This window comes from Patagioenas fasciata, unplaced genomic scaffold (assembly GCF_037038585.1).
Source record: "Patagioenas fasciata isolate bPatFas1 unplaced genomic scaffold, bPatFas1.hap1 Unplaced_2, whole genome shotgun sequence".
NCBI classification, from domain to species: domain Eukaryota; kingdom Metazoa; phylum Chordata; class Aves; order Columbiformes; family Columbidae; genus Patagioenas; species Patagioenas fasciata.
This window is the reverse complement of record NW_027288621.1, coordinates 2,656,875-2,675,434: the sequence shown is the minus strand read 5'-3', so window position 1 is coordinate 2,675,434 and position 18,560 is coordinate 2,656,875.

The window sequence follows — 18,560 nt, the reverse complement described above, 5'->3', positions numbered from 1 at the left end:
GATATGGAAGAGAGGGAGAAAGCCAAGGGAGCAGGCCCAAGGGAGGCAAGAGAAAAAAGTAGTGCGGGGCTGCAGGACTGAAATGGAGGAATTGAAAGACGAAAGCCAGGAAGCAGGAGAGTTTGAGAAAAGGAGAGAGGAAAGAAGAGACATGCAGCCAGACAAGGGCTTAGTGAGAGAGGCTGGGACAGAGAACAGGATGAGAAGGAAATAAGGCAAGGCAAGGCTAGGCCAAAGGACGTTTCTTTGATTTATATTTTCTACCACATTCATCTTGAGATGAGAGGAAAGCCATCAGACCATATGGATTAGGCCCAAACAAAAGCCCCGGCTACTTGAGACACTTAGACTAAGCCTAAACCAGAAAGATCTCTCCATAAAGATGGTTTTTATACTGTACTTCCACAATCAGCTGGCAGTACAAAAGAACAAGCGGCAGACATATTTAGGCTGAGACATGGTGGTTTGGTGCAGAGACCATGCATATCATGGGAATATTTCAGCATTTCTGCTCTGGTTTTCAGTGTATTACACCAAAACACCCACCTGATGACATCATTTCAAGAGCAAAAGCAGCAATTTGCAGAATTCAGCTTCTTTGGGGAACTGAGCAATTGCTGAGCTGACAGCAAGTCCTGCTGGGTCCCTGTCACCTGCAGAGTGCCCGCATCCTCACCACGGTAGCGGGCATTGTGACAAAGGTTCTACGTCAGCTGGGTGTGGCAGCCGAGCGCCCGCTAGGGGAGGGGGAGCCTGTCAGCCCCGGGCCTGTCACTGCCTGCTGTCCCCCGTGTCACCAGCGAGGCCTCTGAAAAGTTTCCAAAACATGCCCAGACTTGGGTCCAAAGTGGCCAAAAGTCTCCAAGAGACAAGTCGGGAAGAAGGATATGGAAGAGAGGGAGAAAGCCAAGGGAGCAGGCCCAAGGGAGGCAAGAGAAAAAGTAGTGCCGGTCTGCAGGACTGAAATGGAGGAATTGAAAGACGAAAGCCAGGAAGCAGGAGAGTTTGAGAAAAGGAGAGAGGAAAGAAGAGACATGCAGCCAGACGAGGGCTTAGTGAGAGAGGCTGGGACAGAGAACAGGTTTAGAAGGAAATAAGGCAAGGCAAGGCTAGGCCAAAGGACGTTTCTTTGATTCATATTTTCTACCACATTCATCTTGAGATGAGAGGAAAGCCATCAGACCTTATGGACTAGGCCCAAACAAAAGCCCCGGCTACTTGAGACACTTAGACTAAGCCTAAACCAGAAAGATCTCTCCATAAAGATGGTTTTTATACTGTACTTCCACAATCTTCTGTCAGTACAAAAGAACAAGCGGCAGACATACTTAGGCTGAGACATGGTGGTTTGGTGCAGAGACCATGCATATCATGGGAATATTTCAGCATTTCTGCTCTGGTTTTCAGTGTATTACACCAAAACACCCACCTGATGACATCATTTCAAGAGCAAAAGCAGCAATTTGCAGAATTCAGCTTCTTTGGGGAACTGAGCAATTGCTGAGCTGACAGCAAGTCCTGCTGGGGCCCTGTCACCTGCAGAGTGCCCGCATCCTCACCACGGTAGCAGGCATTGTGACAAAGGTTCTACGTCAGCTGGGTGTGGCAGCCCAGCGCCCGCTAGGGGAGAGGGAGCCTGTCAGCCCCGGGCCTGTCACTGCCTGCTGTCCCCCCTGTCACCAGCGAGGCCTCTGAAAAGTTTCCAAAACATGCCCAGACTTGGCTCCAAAGTGGCCAAAAGTCTCCAAGAGACAAGTCGGGAAGAAGGATATGGAAGAGAGGGAGAAAGCCAAGGGAGCAGGCCAAAGGGAGGCAAGAGAAAAAAGTAGTGCCGGGCTGCAGGACTGAAATGGAGGAATTGAAAGACGAAAGCCAGGAAGCAGGAGAGTTTGAGAAAAGGAGAGAAGAAAGAAGAGACATGCAGCCAGACGAGGGCTTAGTGAGAGAGGCTGGGACAGAGAACAGGATGAGAAGGAAATAAGGCAAGGCAAGGCAAGGCAAGGCTAGGCCAAAGGATGTTTCTTTGATTTATATTTTCTACCACATTCATCTTGAGATGAGAGGAAAGCCATCAGACCATATGGATTAGGCCCAAACAAAAGCCCCGGCTACTTGAGACACTTAGACTAAGCCTAAACCAGAAAGATCTCTCCATAAAGATGTTTTTTATACTGTACTTCCACAATCAGCTGGCAGTACAAAAGAACAAGCGGAAGATGTACTTAGGCTGAGACATGGTGGTTTGGTGCAGAGACCATGCATATCATGGGAATATTTCAGCATTTCTGCTCTGGTTTTCAGTGTATTACACCAAAACACCCACCTGATGACATCATTTCAAGAGCAAAGCAGCAATTTGCAAAATTCAACTTCTTTGGGGAACTGAGCAATTGCTGAGCTGACACCAAGTCCTGCTGGGTCCCTGTCACCTGCAGAGTGCCCGCATCCTCACCACGGTAGTGGGTATTGTGACAAAGGTTCTACGTCAGCTGGGTGTGGCAGCCGAGCACCCGCTAGGTGAGGGGGAGCCTGTCAGCCCCGGGCCTGTCACTGCCTGCTGTCCCCCGTGTCACCAGCGAGGCCTCTGAAAAGTTTCCAAAACATGCCCAGACTTGGGTCCAAAGTGGCCAAAAGTCTCCAAGAGACAAGTCGGGAAAAGGATATGGAAGAGAGGGAGAAAGCCAAGGGAGCAGGCCAAAGGGAGGCAAGAGGAAAAAGTAGTGCCGGGCTGCAGGACTGAAATGGAGGAATTGAAAGACGAAAGCCAGGAAGCAGGAGAGTTTGAGAAAAGTAGAGAGGAAAGAAGAGACATGCAGCCAAACGAGGGCTTAGTGAGAGAGGCTGGGACAGAGAACAGGATGAGAAGGAAATAAGGCAAGGCAAGGCAAGGCTAGGCCAAAGGACGTTTCTTTGATTTATATTTTCTACCACATTCATCTTGAGATGAGAGGAAAGCCATCAGACCATATGGATTAGGCCCAAACAAAAGCCCCGGCTACTTGAGACACTTAGACTAAGCCTAAACCAGAAAGATCTCTCCATAAAGATGGTTTTTATACTGTACTTCCACAATCAGCTGGCAGTACAAAAGAACAAGCGGCAGACATACTTAGGCTGAGACATGGTGGTTTGGTGCAGAGACCATGCATATCGTGGGAATATTTCAGCATTTCTGCTCTGGTTTTCAGTGTATTACACCAAAACACCCACCTGATGACATCATTTCAAGAGCAAAAGCAGCAATTTGCAGAATTCAGCTTCTTTGGGGAACTGAGCAATTGCTGAGCTGACAGCAAGTCCTGCTGGGTCCCTGTCACCTGCAGAGTGCCCGCATCCTCACCACGGTAGCGGGCATTGTGACAAAGGTTCTACGTCAGCTGGGTGTGGCAGCCAAGCGCCCGCTAGGGGAGGGGGAGCCTGTCAGCCCCGGGCCTGTCACTGCCTGCTGTCCCCCCTGTCACCAGCGAGGCCTCTGAAAAGTTTCCAAAACATCCCCAGACTTGGGTGCAAAGTGGCCAAAAGTCTCCAAGAGACAAGTCGGGAAGAAGGATATGGAAGAGAGGGAGAAAGCCAAGGGAGCAGGCCAAAGGGAGGCAAGAGGAAAAAGTAGTGCCGGGCTGCAGGACTGAAATGGAGGAATTGAAAGACGAAAGCCAGGAAGCAGGAGAGTTTGAGAAAAGGAGAGAGGAAAGAAGAGACATGCAGCCAGACGAGGGCTTAGTGAGAGAGGCTGGGACAGAGAACAGGATGAGAAGGAAATAAGGCAAGGCAAGGCAAGGCAAGGCTAGGCCAAAGGACGTTTCTTTCATTTATATTTTCTACCACATTCATCTTGAGATGAGAGGAAAGCCATCAGACCTTATGGATTAGGCCCAAACAAAAGACCCGGCTACTTGAGACACTTAGACTAAGCCTAAACCAGAAAGATCTCTCCATAAAGATGGTTTTTATACTGTACTTCCACAATCAGCTGGCAGTACAAAAGAACAAGCGGCAGACATACTTAGGCTGAGACATGGTGGTTTGGTGCAGAGACCATGCATATCATGGGAATATTTCAGCATTTCTGCTCTGGTTTTCAGTGTATTACACCAAAACACCCACCTGATGACATCATTTCAAGAGCAAAAGCAGCAATTTGCAGAATTCAGCTTCTTTGGGGAACTGAGCAATTGCTGAGCTGACAGCAAGTCCTGCTGGGTCCCTGTCACCTGCAGAGTGCCCGCATCCTCACCACGGTAGCGGGCATTGTGACAAAGGTTCTACGTCAGCTGGGTGTGGAAGCCGAGCGCCCGCTAGGGGAGGGGGAGCCTGTCAGACCCGGGCCTGTCACTGCCTGCTGTCCCCCCTGTCACCAGCGAGGCCTCTGAAAAGTTTCAAAACATGCCCAGACTTGGCTCCAAAGTGGTCAAAAGTCTCCAAGAGACAAGTCGGGAAGAAGGATATGGAAGAGAGGGAGAAAGCCAAGGGAGCAGGCCAAAGGGAGGCAAGAGGAAAAAGTAGTGCCGGGGTGCAGGAATGAAATGGAGGAATTGAAAGACGAAAGCCAGGAAGCAGGAGAGTTTGAGAAAAGGAGAGAGGAAAGAAGAGACATGCAGCCAGACGAGGGGTTAGTGAGAGAGGCTGGGACAGAGAACAGAATGAGAAGGAAATAAGGCAAGGCAAGGAAAGGCAAGGCTAGGCCAAACGAGGTTTTCTTGATTTATATTTTCTACCACATTCATCTTGAGATGAGGAGGAAAGCCATCAGACCTTATGGATTAGGCCCAAACAAAAGCCCCGGCTACTTGAGACACTTAGACTAAGCCTAAACCAGAAAGATCTCTCCATAAAGATGGTTTTTATACTGTACTTCCACAATCAGCTGGCAGTACAAAAGAACAAGCGGAAGATGTACTTAGGCTGAGTCATGGTGGTTTGGTGCAGAGACCATGCATATCATGGGAATATTTCAGCATTTCTGCTCTGGTTTTCAGTGTATTACACCAAAACACCCACCTGATGACATCATTTCAAGAGCAAAGCAGCAATTTGCAAAATTCAACTTCTTTGGGGAACGGAGCAATTGCTGAGCTGACAGCAAGTCCTGCTGGGTCCCTGTCACCTGCAGAGTGCCCGCATCCTCACCACGGTAGCGGGCATTGTGACAAAGGTTCTACGTCAGCTGGGTGTGGCAGCCGAGCACCCGCTAGGGGAGGGGGAGCCTGTCAGCCCCGGGCCTGTCACTGCCTGCTGTCCCCCCTGTCACCAGCGAGGCCTCTGAAAAGTTTCCAAAACATGCCCAGACTTGGGTCCAAAGTGGCCAAAAGTCTCCAAGAGACAAGTCGGGAAGAAGAATATGGAAGAGAGGGAGAAAGCCAAGGGAGCAGGCCAAAGGGAGGCAAGAGGAAAAAGTAGTGCCGGGCTGCAGGACTGAAATGGAGGAATTGAAAGACGAAAGCCAGGAAGCAGGAGAGTTTGAGAAAAGGAGAGAGGAAAGAAGAGACATGCAGCCAGACGAGGGCTTAGTGAGAGAGGCTGGGACAGAGAACAGGATGAGAAGGAAATAAGGCAAGGCAAGGCTAGGCCAAAGGACGTTTCTTTGATTTATATTTTCTACCACATTCATCTTGAGATGAGAGGAAAGCCATCAGACCATATGGATTAGGCCCAAACAAAAGCCCCGGCTACTTGAGACACTTAGACTAAGCCTAAACCAGAAAGATCTCTCCATAAAGATGGTTTTTATACTGTACTTCCACAATCAGATGGCAGTACAAAAGAACAAGCGGCAGACATACTTAGGCTGAGACATGGTGGTTTGGTGCAGAGACCATGCATATCATGGGAATATTTCAGCATTTCTGCTCTGGTTTTCAGTGTATTACACCAAAACACCCACCTGATGACATCATTTCAAGAGTAAAAGCAGCAATTTGCAGAATTCAGCTTCTTTGGGGAACTGAGCAATTGCTGAGCTGACAGCAAGTCCTGCTGGGTCCCTGTCACCTGCAGAGTGCCCGCATCCTCACCACGGTAGCGGGCATTGTGACAAAGGTTCTACGTCAGCTGGGTGTGGCAGCCGAGCGCCCGCTAGGGGAGGGGGAGCCTGTCAGCCCCGGGCCTGTCACTGCCTGCTGTCCCCCGTGTCACCAGCGAGGCCTCTGAAAAGTTTCCAAAACATGCCCAGACTTGGGTCCAAAGTGGCCAAAAGTCTCCAAGAGACAAGTCGGGAAGAAGGATATGGAAGAGAGGGAGAAAGCCAAGGGAGCAGGCCCAAGGGAGGCAAGAGAAAAAAGTAGTGCCGGTCTGCAGGACTGAAATGGAGGAACTGAAAGACGAAAGCCAGGAAGCAGGAGAGTTTGAGAAAAGGAGAGAGGAAAGAAGAGACATGCAGCCAGACGAGGGCTTAGTGAGAGAGGCTGGGACAGAGAACAGGTTTAGAAGGAAATAAGGCAAGGCAAGGCTAGGCCAAAGGACGTTTCTTTGATTCATATTTTCTACCACATTCATCTTGCGATGAGAGGAAAGCCATCAGACCTTATGGACTAGGCCCAAACAAAAGCCCCGGCTACTTGAGACACTTAGACTAAGCCTAAACCAGAAAGATCTCTCCATAAAGATGTTTTTTATACTGTACTGACACAATCAGCTGGCAGTACAAAAGAACAAGCGGAAGATGTACTTAGGCTGAGACATGGTGGTTTGGTGCAGAGACCATGCATACCATGGGAATATTTCAGCATTTCTGCTCTGGTTTTCAGTGTATTACACCAGAACACCTACCTGATGACATCATTTCAAGAGCAAAGCAGCAATTTGCAAAATTCAACTTCTTTGGGGAACTGAGCAATTGCTGAGCTGACAGCAAGTCCTGCTGGGTCCCTGTCACCTGCAGAGTGCCCGCATCCTCACCACGGTAGCGGGCATTGTGACAAAGGTTCTATGTCAGCTGGGTGTGGCAGCCGAGCGCCCGCTAGGGGAGGGGGAGCCTGTCAGCCCCGGGCCTGTCACTGCCTGCTGTCCCCCCTGTCACCAGCGAGGCCTCTGAAAAGTTTCCAAAACATGCCCACACTTGGGTCCAAAGTGGCCAAAAGTCTCCAAGAGACAAGTCGGGAAGAAGGATATGGAAGACAGGGAGAAAGCCAAGGGAGCAGGCCAAAGGGAGGCAAGAGAAAAAAGTAGTGCCGGGCTGCAGGACTGAAATGGAGGAATTGAAAGACGAAAGCCAGGAAGCAGGAGAGTTTGAGAAAAGGAGAGAGGAAAGAAGAGACATGCAGCCAGACGAGGGCTTAGTGAGAGAGGCTGGGACAGAGAACAGGATGAGAAGGAAATAAGGCAAGGCAAGGCAAGGCAAGGCTAGGCCAAAGGACGTTTCTTTGATTTATATTTTCTACCACATTCATCTTGAGATGAGAGGAAAGCCATCAGACCATATGGATTAGGCCCAAACAAAAGCCCCGGCTACTTGAGACACTTAGACTAAGCCTAAACCAGAAAGATCTCTCCATAAAGATGTTTTTTATACTGTACTTCCACAATCAGCTGGCAGTACAAAAGAACAAGCGGAAGATGTACTTAGGCTGAGACATGGTGGTTTGGTGCAGAGACCATGCATATCATGGGAATATTTCAGCATTTCTGCTCTGGTTTTCAGTGTATTACACCAAAACACCCACCTGATGACATCATTTCAAGAGCAAAGCAGCAATTTGCAAAATTCAACTTCTTTGGGGAACTGAGCAATTGCTGAGCTGACACCAAGTCCTGCTGGGTCCCTGTCACCTGCAGAGTGCCCGCATCCTCACCACGGTAGTGGGTATTGTGACAAAGGTTCTACGTCAGCTGGGTGTGGCAGCCGAGCACCCGCTAGGTGAGGGGGAGCCTGTCAGCCCCGGGCCTGTCACTGCCTGCTGTCCCCCGTGTCACCAGCGAGGCCTCTGAAAAGTTTCCAAAACATGCCCAGACTTGGGTCCAAAGTGGCCAAAAGTCTCCAAGAGACAAGTCGGGAAAAGGATATGGAAGAGAGGGAGAAAGCCAAGGGAGCAGGCCAAAGGGAGGCAAGAGGAAAAAGTAGTGCCGGGCTGCAGGACTGAAATGGAGGAATTGAAAGACGAAAGCCAGGAAGCAGGAGAGTTTGAGAAAAGTAGAGAGGAAAGAAGAGACATGCAGCCAAACGAGGGCTTAGTGAGAGAGGCTGGGACAGAGAACAGGATGAGAAGGAAATAAGGCAAGGCAAGGCAAGGCTAGGCCAAAGGACGTTTCTTTGATTTATATTTTCTACCACATTCATCTTGAGATGAGAGGAAAGCCATCAGACCATATGGATTAGGCCCAAACAAAAGCCCCGGCTACTTGAGACACTTAGACTAAGCCTAAACCAGAAAGATCTCTCCATAAAGATGGTTTTTATACTGTACTTCCACAATCAGCTGGCAGTACAAAAGAACAAGCGGCAGACATACTTAGGCTGAGACATGGTGGTTTGGTGCAGAGACCATGCATATCGTGGGAATATTTCAGCATTTCTGCTCTGGTTTTCAGTGTATTACACCAAAACACCCACCTGATGACATCATTTCAAGAGCAAAAGCAGCAATTTGCAGAATTCAGCTTCTTTGGGGAACTGAGCAATTGCTGAGCTGACAGCAAGTCCTGCTGGGTCCCTGTCACCTGCAGAGTGCCCGCATCCTCACCACGGTAGCGGGCATTGTGACAAAGGTTCTACGTCAGCTGGGTGTGGCAGCCGAGCGCCCGCTAGGGGAGGGGGAGCCTGTCAGCCCCGGGCCTGTCACTGCCTGCTGTCCCCCCTGTCACCAGCGAGGCCTCTGAAAAGTTTCCAAAACATCCCCAGACTTGGGTGCAAAGTGGCCAAAAGTCTCCAAGAGACAAGTCGGGAAGAAGGATATGGAAGAGAGGGAGAAAGCCAAGGGAGCAGGCCAAAGGGAGGCAAGAGAAAAAAGTAGTGCCGGGCTGCAGGACTGAAATAGAGGAATTGAAAGACGAAAGCCAGGAAGCAGGAGAGTTTGAGAAAAGGAGAGAGGAAAGAAGAGACATGCAGCCAGACGAGGGCTTAGTGAGAGAGGCTGGGACAGAGAACAGGATGAGAAGGAAATAAGGCAAGGCAAGGCTAGGCCAAAGGACGTTTCTTTGATTTATATTTTCTACCACATTCATCTTGAGATGAGAGGAAAGCCATCAGACGTTATGGATTAGGCCCAAACAAAAGCCCCGGCTACTTGAGACACTTAGACTAAGCCTAAACCAGAAAGATCTCTCCATAAAGACGGTTTTTATACTGTACTTCCACAATCAGATGGCAGTACAAAAGAACAAGCGGCAGACATACTTAGGCTGAGACATGGTGGTTTGGTGCAGAGACCATGCATATCATGGGAATATTTCAGCATTTCTGCTCTGGTTTTCAGTGTATTACACCAAAACACCCACCTGATGACATCATTTCAAGAGCAAAAGCAGCAATTTGCAGAATTCAGCTTCTTTGGGGAACTGAGCAATTGCTGAGCTGACAGCAAGTCCTGCTGGGTCCCTGTCACCTGCAGAGTGCCCGCATCCTCACCACGGTAGCGGGCATTGTGACAAAGGTTCTACGTCAGCTGGGTGTGGCAGCCAAGCGCCCGCTAGGGGAGGGGGAGCCTGTCAGCCCCGGGCCTGTCACTGCCTGCTGTCCCCCCTGTCACCAGCGAGGCCTCTGAAAAGTTTCCAAAACATCCCCAGACTTGGGTCCAAAGTGGCCAAAAGTCTCCAAGAGACAAGTCGGGAAGAAGAATATGGAAGAGAGGGAGAAAGCCAAGGGAGCAGGCCAAAGGGAGGCAAGAGGAAAAAGTAGTGCCGGGCTGCAGGACTGAAATGGAGGAATTGAAAGACGAAAGCCAGGAAGCAGGAGAGTTTGAGAAAAGGAGAGAGGAAAGAAGAGACATGCAGCCAGACGAGGGCTTAGTGAGAGAGGCTGGGACAGAGAACAGGATGAGAAGGAAATAAGGCAAGGCAAGGCAAGGCAAGGCTAGGCCAAAGGACGTTTCTTTCATTTATATTTTCTACCACATTCATCTTGAGATGAGAGGAAAGCCATCAGACCTTATGGATTAGGCCCAAACAAAAGCCCCGGCTACTTGAGACACTTAGACTAAGCCTAAACCAGAAAGATCTCTCCATAAAGATGGTTTTTATACTGTACTTCCACAATCAGCTGGCAGTACAAAAGAACAAGCGGCAGACGTACTTAGGCTGAGACATGGTGGTTTGGTGCAGAGACCATGCATATCATGGGAATATTTCAGCATTTCTGCTCTGGTTTTCAGTGTATTACACCAAAACACCCACCTGATGACATCATTTCAAGAGCAAAAGCAGCAATTTGCAGAATTCAGCTTCTTTGGGGAACTGAGCAATTGCTGAGCTGACAGCAAGTCCTGCTGGGTCCCTGTCACCTGCAGAGTGCCCGCATCCTCACCACGGTAGCGGGCATTGTGACAAAGGTTCTACGTCAGCTGGGTGTGGCAGCCGAGCGCCCGCTAGGGGAGGGGGAGCCTGTCAGACCCGGGCCTGTCACTGCCTGCTCTCCCCCCTGTCACAAGCGAGGCCTCTGAAAAGTTTCAAAACATGCCCAGACTTGGGTCCAAAGTGGTCAAAAGTCTCCAAGAGACAAGTCGGGAAGAAGGATATGGAAGAGAGGGAGAAAGCCAAGGGAGCAGGCCAAAGGGAGGCAAGAGGAAAGAGTAGTGCCGGGCTGCAGGACTGAAATGGAGGAATTGAAAGACGAAAGCCAGGAAGCAGGAGAGTTTGAGAAAAGGAGAGAGGAAAGAAGAGACATGCAGCCAGACGAGGGGTTAGTGAGAGAGGCTGGGACAGAGAACAGGATGAGAAGGAAATAAGGCAAGGCAAGGAAAGGCAAGGCTAGGCCAAACGAGGTTTCCTTGATTTATATTTTCTACCATATTCATCTTGAGATGAGGAGGAAAGCCATCAGACCTTATGGATTAGGCCCAAACAAAAGCCCCGGCTACTTGAGACACTTAGACTAAGCCTAAACCAGAAAGATCTCTCCATAAAGATGGTTTTTATACTGTACTTCCACAATCAGCTGGCAGTACAAAAGAACAAGCGGCAGACATACTTAGGCTGAGACATGGTGGTTTGGTGCAGAGACCATGCATATCATGGGAATATTTCAGCATTTCTGCTCTGGTTTTCAGTGTAGTACACCAAAACACCCACCTGATGACATCATTTCAAGAGCAAAAGCAGCAATTTGCAGAATTCAGCTTCTTTGGGGAACTGAGCAATTGCTGAGCTGACAGCAAGTCCTGCTGGGTCCCTGTCACCTGCAGAGTGCCCGCATCCTCACCACGGTAGCGGGCATTGTGACAAAGGTTCTACGTCAGCTGGGTATGGCAGCCGAGCGCCCGCTAGGGGAGGGGGAGCCTGTCAGCCCCGGGCCTGTCACTGCCTGCTGTCCCCCGTGTCACCAGCGAGGCCTCTGAAAAGTTTCAAAACATCCCCAGAGTTGGCTCCAAAGTGGTCAAAAGTCTCCAAGAGACAAGTCGGGAAGAAGGATATGGAAGAGAGGGAGAAAGCCAAGGGAGCAGGCCAAAGGGAGGCAAGAGGAAAAAGTAGTGCCGGGCTGCAGGAATGAAATGGAGGAATTGAAAGACGAAAGCCAGGAAGCAGGAGAGTTTGAGAAAAGGAGAGAGGAAAGAAGAGACATGCAGCCAGACGAGGGCTTAGTGAGAGAGGCTGGAACAGAGAACAGGATGAGAAGGAAATAAGGCAAGGCAAGGCAAGGCAAGGCTAGGCCAAACGAGGTTTCTTTGATTTATATTTTCTACCACATTCATCTTGAGATGAGGAGGAATGCCATCAGACCTTATGGATTAGGCCCAAACAAAAGCCCCGGCTACTTGAGACACTTAGACTAAGCCTAAACCAGAAAGATCTCTCCATAAAGATGGTTTTTATACTGTACTTCCACAATCAGCTGGCAGTACAAAAGAACAAGCGGAAGATGTACTTAGGCTGAGTCATGGTGGTTTGGTGCAGAGACCATGCATATCATGGGAATATTTCAGCATTTCTGCTCTGGTTTTCAGTGTATTACACCAAAACACCCACCTGATGACATCATTTCAAGAGCAAAGCAGCAATTTGCAAAATTCAACTTCTTTGGGGAACTGAGCAATTGCTGAGCTGACAGCAAGTCCTGCTGTGTCCCTGTCACCTGCAGAGTGCCCGCATCCTCACCACGGTAGTGGGTATTGTGACAAAGGTTCTACGTCAGCTGGGTGTGGCAGCCGAGCACCCGCTAGGTGAGGGAGAGCCTGTCAGCCCCGGGCCTGTCACTGCCTGCTGTCCCCCGTGTCACCAGCGAGGCCTCTGAAAAGTTTCCAAAACATGCCCAGACTTGGCTCCAAAGTGGCCAAAAGTCTCCAAGAGACAAGTCGGGAAAAGGATATGGAAGAGAGGGAGAAAGCCAAGGGAGCAGGCCAAAGGGAGGCAAGAGGAAAAAGTAGTGCCGGGCTGCAGGACTGAAATGGAGGAATTGAAAGACGAAAGCCAGGAAGCAGGAGAGTTTGAGAAAAGGAGAGAGGAAAGAAGAGACATGCAGCCAAACGAGGGCTTAGTGAGAGAGGCTGGGACAGAGAACAGGATGAGAAGGAAATAAGGCAAGGCAAGGCAAGGCTAGGCCAAAGGACGTTTCTTTGATTTATATTTTCTACCACATTCATCTTGAGATGAGAGGAAAGCCATCAGACCATATGGATTAGGCCCAAACAAAAGCCCCGGCTACTTGAGACACTTAGACTAAGCCTAAACCAGAAAGATCTCTCCATAAAGATGGTTTTTATACTGTACTTCCACAATCAGCTGGCAGTACAAAAGAACAAGCGGCAGACATACTTAGGCTGAGACATGGTGGTTTGGTGCAGAGACCATGCATATCATGGGAATATTTCAGCATTTCTGCTCTGGTTTTCAGTGTAGTACACCAAAACACCCACCTGATGACATCATTTCAAGAGCAAAAGCAGCAATTTGCAGAATTCAGCTTCTTTGGGGAACTGAGCAATTGCTGAGCTGACAGCAAGTCCTGCTGGGTCCCTGTCACCTGCAGAGTGCCCGCATCCTCACCACGGTAGCGGGCATTGTGACAAAGGTTCTACGTCAGCTGGGTATGGCAGCCGAGCGCCCGCTAGGGGAGGGGGAGCCTGTCAGCCCCGGGCCTGTCACTGCCTGCTGTCCCCCCTGTCACCAGCGAGGCCTCTGAAAAGTTTCAAAACATCCCCAGACTTGGCTCCAAAGTGGTCAAAAGTCTCCAAGAGACAAGTCGGGAAGAAGGATATGGAAGAGAGGGAGAAAGCCAAGGGAGCAGGCCAAAGGGAGGCAAGAGAAAAAAGTAGTGCCGGGCTGCAGGACTGAAATGGAAGAATTGAAAGACGAAAGCCAGGAAGCAGGAGAGTTTGAGAAAAGGAGAGAGGAAAGAAGAGACATGCAGCCAGACGAGGGCTTAGTGAGAGAGGCTGGGACAGAGAACAGGATGAGAAGGAAATAAGGCAAGGCAAGGCTAGGCCAAAGGACGTTTCTTTGATTTATATTTTCTACCACATTCATCTTGAGATGAGAGGAAAGCCATCAGACCATATGGATTAGGCCCAAACAAAAGCCCCGGCTACTTGAGACACTTAGACTAAGCCTAAACCAGAAAGATCTCTCCATAAAGATGGTTTTTATACTGTACTTCCACAATCTTCTGTCAGTACAAAAGAACAAGCGGCAGACATACTTAGGCTGAGACATGGTGGTTTGGTGCAGAGACCATGCATATCATGGGAATATTTCAGCATTTCTGCTCTGGTTTTCAGTGTATTACACCAAAACACCCACCTGATGACATCATTTCAAGAGCAAAAGCAGCAATTTGCAGAATTCAGCTTCTTTGGGGAACTGAGCAATTGCTGAGCTGACAGCAAGTCCTGCTGGGTCCCTGTCACCTGCAGAGTGCCCGCATCCTCACCACGGTAGCGGGCATTGTGACAAAGGTTCTACGTCAGCTGGGTGTGGCAGCCGAGCGCCCGCTAGGGGAGGGGGAGCCTGTCAGCCCCGGGCCTGTCACTGCCTGCTGTCCCCCCTGTCACCAGCGAGGCCTCTGAAAAGTTTCCAAAACATGCCCAGACTTGGCTCCAAAGTGGCCAAAAGTCTCCAAGAGACAAGTCGGGAAGAAGGATATGGAAGAGAGGGAGAAAGCCAAGGGAGCAGGCCAAAGGGAGGCAAGAGAAAAAAGTAGTGCCGGGCGGCAGGACTGAAATGGAGGAATTGAAAGACGAAAGCCAGGAAGCAGGAGAGTTTGAGAAAAGGAGAGAGGAAAGAAGAGACATGCAGCCAGACGAGGGCTTAGTGAGAGAGGCTGGGACAGAGAACAGGATGAGAAGGAAATAAGGCAAGGCAAGGCTAGGCCAAAGGACGTTTCTTTGATTTATATTTTCTACCACATTCATCTTGAGATGAGAGGAAAGCCATCAGACCATATGGATTAGGCCCAAACAAAAGCCCCGGCTACTTGAGACACTTAGACTAAGCCTAAACCAGAAAGATCTCTCCATAAAGATGGTTTTTATACTGTACTTCCACAATCTTCTGTCAGTACAAAAGAACAAGCGGCAGACATACTTAGGCTGAGACATGGTGGTTTGGTGCAGAGACCATGCATATCATGGGAATATTTCAGCATTTCTGCTCTGGTTTTCAGTGTATTACACCAAAACACCCACCTGATGACATCATTTCAAGAGCAAAAGCAGCAATTTGCAGAATTCAGCTTCTTTGGGGAACTGAGCAATTGCTGAGCTGACAGCAAGTCCTGCTGGGTCCCTGTCACCTGCACAGTGCCCGCATCCTCACCACGGTAGCGGGCATTGTGACAAAGGTTCTACGTCAGCTGGGTGTGGCAGCCAAGCGCCCGCTAGGGGAGGGGGAGCCTGTCAGCCCCGGGCCTGTCACTGCCTGCTGTCCCCCCTGTCACCAGCGAGGCCTCTGAAAAGTTTCCAAAACATGCCCAGACTTGGGTCCAAAGTGGCCAAAAGTCTCCAAGAGACAAGTCGGGAAGAAGAATATGGAAAAGAGGGAGAAAGCCAAGGGAGCAGGCCAAAGGGAGGCAAGAGGAAAAAGTAGTGCCGGGCTGCAGGACTGAAATGGAGGAATTGAAAGACGAAAGCCAGGAAGCAGGAGAGTTTGAGAAAAGGAGAGAGGAAAGAAGAGACATGCAGCCAGACGAGGGCTTAGTGAGAGAGGCTGGGACAGAGAACAGGATGAGAAGGATATAAAGCAAGGCAAGGCTAGGCCAAAGGACGTTTCTTTGATTTATATTTTCTACCACATTCATCTTGAGATGAGAGGAAAGCCATCAGACCATATGGATTAGGCCCAAACAAAAGCCCCAGCTACTTGAGACACTTAGACTAAGCCTAAACCAGAAAGATCTCTCCATAAAGATGGTTTTTATACTGTACTTCCACAATCTTCTGTCAGTACAAAAGAACAAGCGGCAGACATACTTAGGCTGAGACATGGTGGTTTGGTGCAGAGACCATGCATATCATGGGAATATTTCAGCATTTCTGCTCTGGTTTTCAGTGTATTACACCAAAACACCCACCTGATGACATCATTTCAAGAGCAAAAGCAGCAATTTGCAGAATTCAGCTTCTTTGGGGAACTGAGCAATTGCTGAGCTGACAGCAAGTCCTGCTGGGTCCCTGTCACCTGCAGAGTGCCCGCATCCTCACCACGGTAGCGGGCATTGTGACAAAGGTTCTACGTCAGCTGGGTGTGGCAGCCAAGCGCCCGCTAGGGGAGGGGGAGCCTGTCAGCCCCGGGCCTGTCACTGCCTGCTGTCCCCCCTGTCACCAGCGAGGCCTCTGAAAAGTTTCCAAAACATCCCCAGACTTGGCTCCAAAGTGGCCAAAAGTCTCCAAGAGACAAGTCGGGAAGAAGGATATGGAAGAGAGGGAGAAAGCCAAGGGAGCAGGCCAAAGGGAGGCAAGAGAAAAAAGTAGTGCCGGGCGGCAGGACTGAAATGGAGGAATTGAAAGACGAAAGCCAGGAAGCAGGAGAGTTTGAGAAAAGGAGAGAGGAAAGAAGAGACATGCAGCCAGACGAGGGCTTAGTGAGAGAGGCTGGGACAGAGAACAGGATGAGAAGGAAATAAGGCAAGGCAAGGCTAGGCCAAAGGACGTTTCTTTGATTTATATTTTCTACCACATTCATCTTGAGATGAGAGGAAAGCCATCAGACCATATGGATTAGGCCCAAACAAAAGCCCCGGCTACTTGAGACACTTAGACTAAGCCTAAACCAGAAAGATCTCTCCATAAAGATGGTTTTTATACTGTACTTCCACAATCTTCTGTCAGTACAAAAGAACAAGCGGCAGACATACTTAGGCTGAGACATGGTGGTTTGGTGCAGAGACCATGCATATCATGGGAATATTTCAGCATTTCTGCTCTGGTTTTCAGTGTATTACACCAAAACACCCACCTGATGACATCATTTCAAGAGCAAAAGCAGCAATTTGCAGAATTCAGCTTCTTTGGGGAACTGAGCAATTGCTGAGCTGACAGCAAGTCCTGCTGGGTCCCTGTCACCTGCACAGTGCCCGCATCCTCACCACGGTAGCGGGCATTGTGACAAAGGTTCTACGTCAGCTGGGTGTGGCAGCCAAGCGCCCGCTAGGGGAGGGGGAGCCTGTCAGCCCCGGGCCTGTCACTGCCTGCTGTCCCCCCTGTCACCAGCGAGGCCTCTGAAAAGTTTCCAAAACATCCCCAGACTTGGCTCCAAAGTGGCCAAAAGTCTCCAAGAGACAAGTCGGGAAGAAGAATATGGAAAAGAGGGAGAAAGCCAAGGGAGCAGGCCAAAGGGAGGCAAGAGGAAAAAGTAGTGCCGGGCTGCAGGACTGAAATGGAGGAATTGAAAGACGAAAGCCAGGAAGCAGGAGAGTTTGAGAAAAGGAGAGAGGAAAGAAGAGACATGCAGCCAGACGAGGGCTTAGTGAGAGAGGCTGGGACAGAGAACAGGATGAGAAGGAAATAAGGCAAGGCAAGGCAAGGCAAGGCTAGGCCAAAGGACGTTTCTTTGATTTATATTTTCTACCACATTCATCTTGAGATGAGAGGAAAGCCATCAGACCTTATGGATTAGGCCCAAACAAAAGCCCCGGCTACTTGAGACACTTAGACTAAGCCTAAACCAGAAAGATCTCTCCATAAAGATGGTTTTTATACTGTACTTCCACAATCAGCTGGCAGTACAAAAGAACAAGCGGCAGACATACTTAGGCTGAGACATGGTGGTTTGGTGCAGAGACCATGCATATCATGGGAATATTTCAGCATTTCTGCTCTGGTTTTCAGTGTAGTACACCAAAACACCCACCTGATGACATCATTTCAAGAGCAGAAGCAGCAATTTGCAGAATTCAGCTTCTTTGGGGAACTGAGCAATTGCTGAGCTGACAGCAAGTCCTGCTGGGTCCCTGTCACCTGCAGAGTGCCCGCATCCTCACCACGGTAGCGGGCATTGTGACAAAGGTTCTACGTCAGCTGGGTGTGGCAGCCGAGCGCCCGCTAGGGGAGGGGGAGCCTGTCAGCCCCGGGCCTGTCACTGCCTGCTGTCCCCCCTGTCACAAGCGAGGCCTCTGAAAAGTTTCAAAACATGCCCAGACTTGGGTCCAAAGTGGTCAAAAGTCTCCAAGAGACAAGTCGGGAAGAAGGATATGGAAGAGAGGGAGAAAGCCAAGGGAGCAGGCCAAAGGGAGGCAAGAGGAAAAAGTAGTGCCGGGCTGCAGGACTGAAATGGAGGAATTGAAAGACGAAAGCCAGGAAGCAGGAGAGTTTGAGAAAAGGAGAGAGGAAAGAAGAGACATGCAGCCAGACGAGGGCTTAGTGAGAGAGGCTGGGACAGAGAACAGGATGAGAAGGAAATAAGGCAAGGCAAGGAAAGGCAAGGCTAGGCCAAACGAGGTTTCCTTGATTTATATTTTCTACCACATTCATCTTGAGATGAGGAGGAAAGCCATCAGACCTTATGGATTAGGCCCAAACAAAAGCCCCGGCTACTTGAGACACTTAGACTAAGCCTAAACCAGAAAGATCTCTCCATAAAGATGGTTTTTATACTGTACTTCCACAATCAGCTGGCAGTACAAAAGAACAAGCGGAAGATGTACTTAGGCTGAGTCATGGTGGTTTGGTGCAGAGACCATGCATATCATGGGAATATTTCAGCATTTCTGCTCTGGTTTTCAGTGTATTACACCAAAAACCCACCTGATGACATCATTTCAAGAGCAAAGCAGCAATTTGCAAAATTCAACTTCTTTGGGGAACTGAGCAATTGCTGAGCTGACAGCAAGTCCTGCTGGGTCCCTATCACCTGCAGAGTGCCCGCATCCTCACCACGGTAGCGGGCATTGTGACAAAGGCTCTATGTCAGCTGGGTGTGGCAGCCGAGCGCCCGCTAGGGGAGGGGGAGCCTGTCAGCCCCGGGCCTGTCACTGCCTGCTGTCC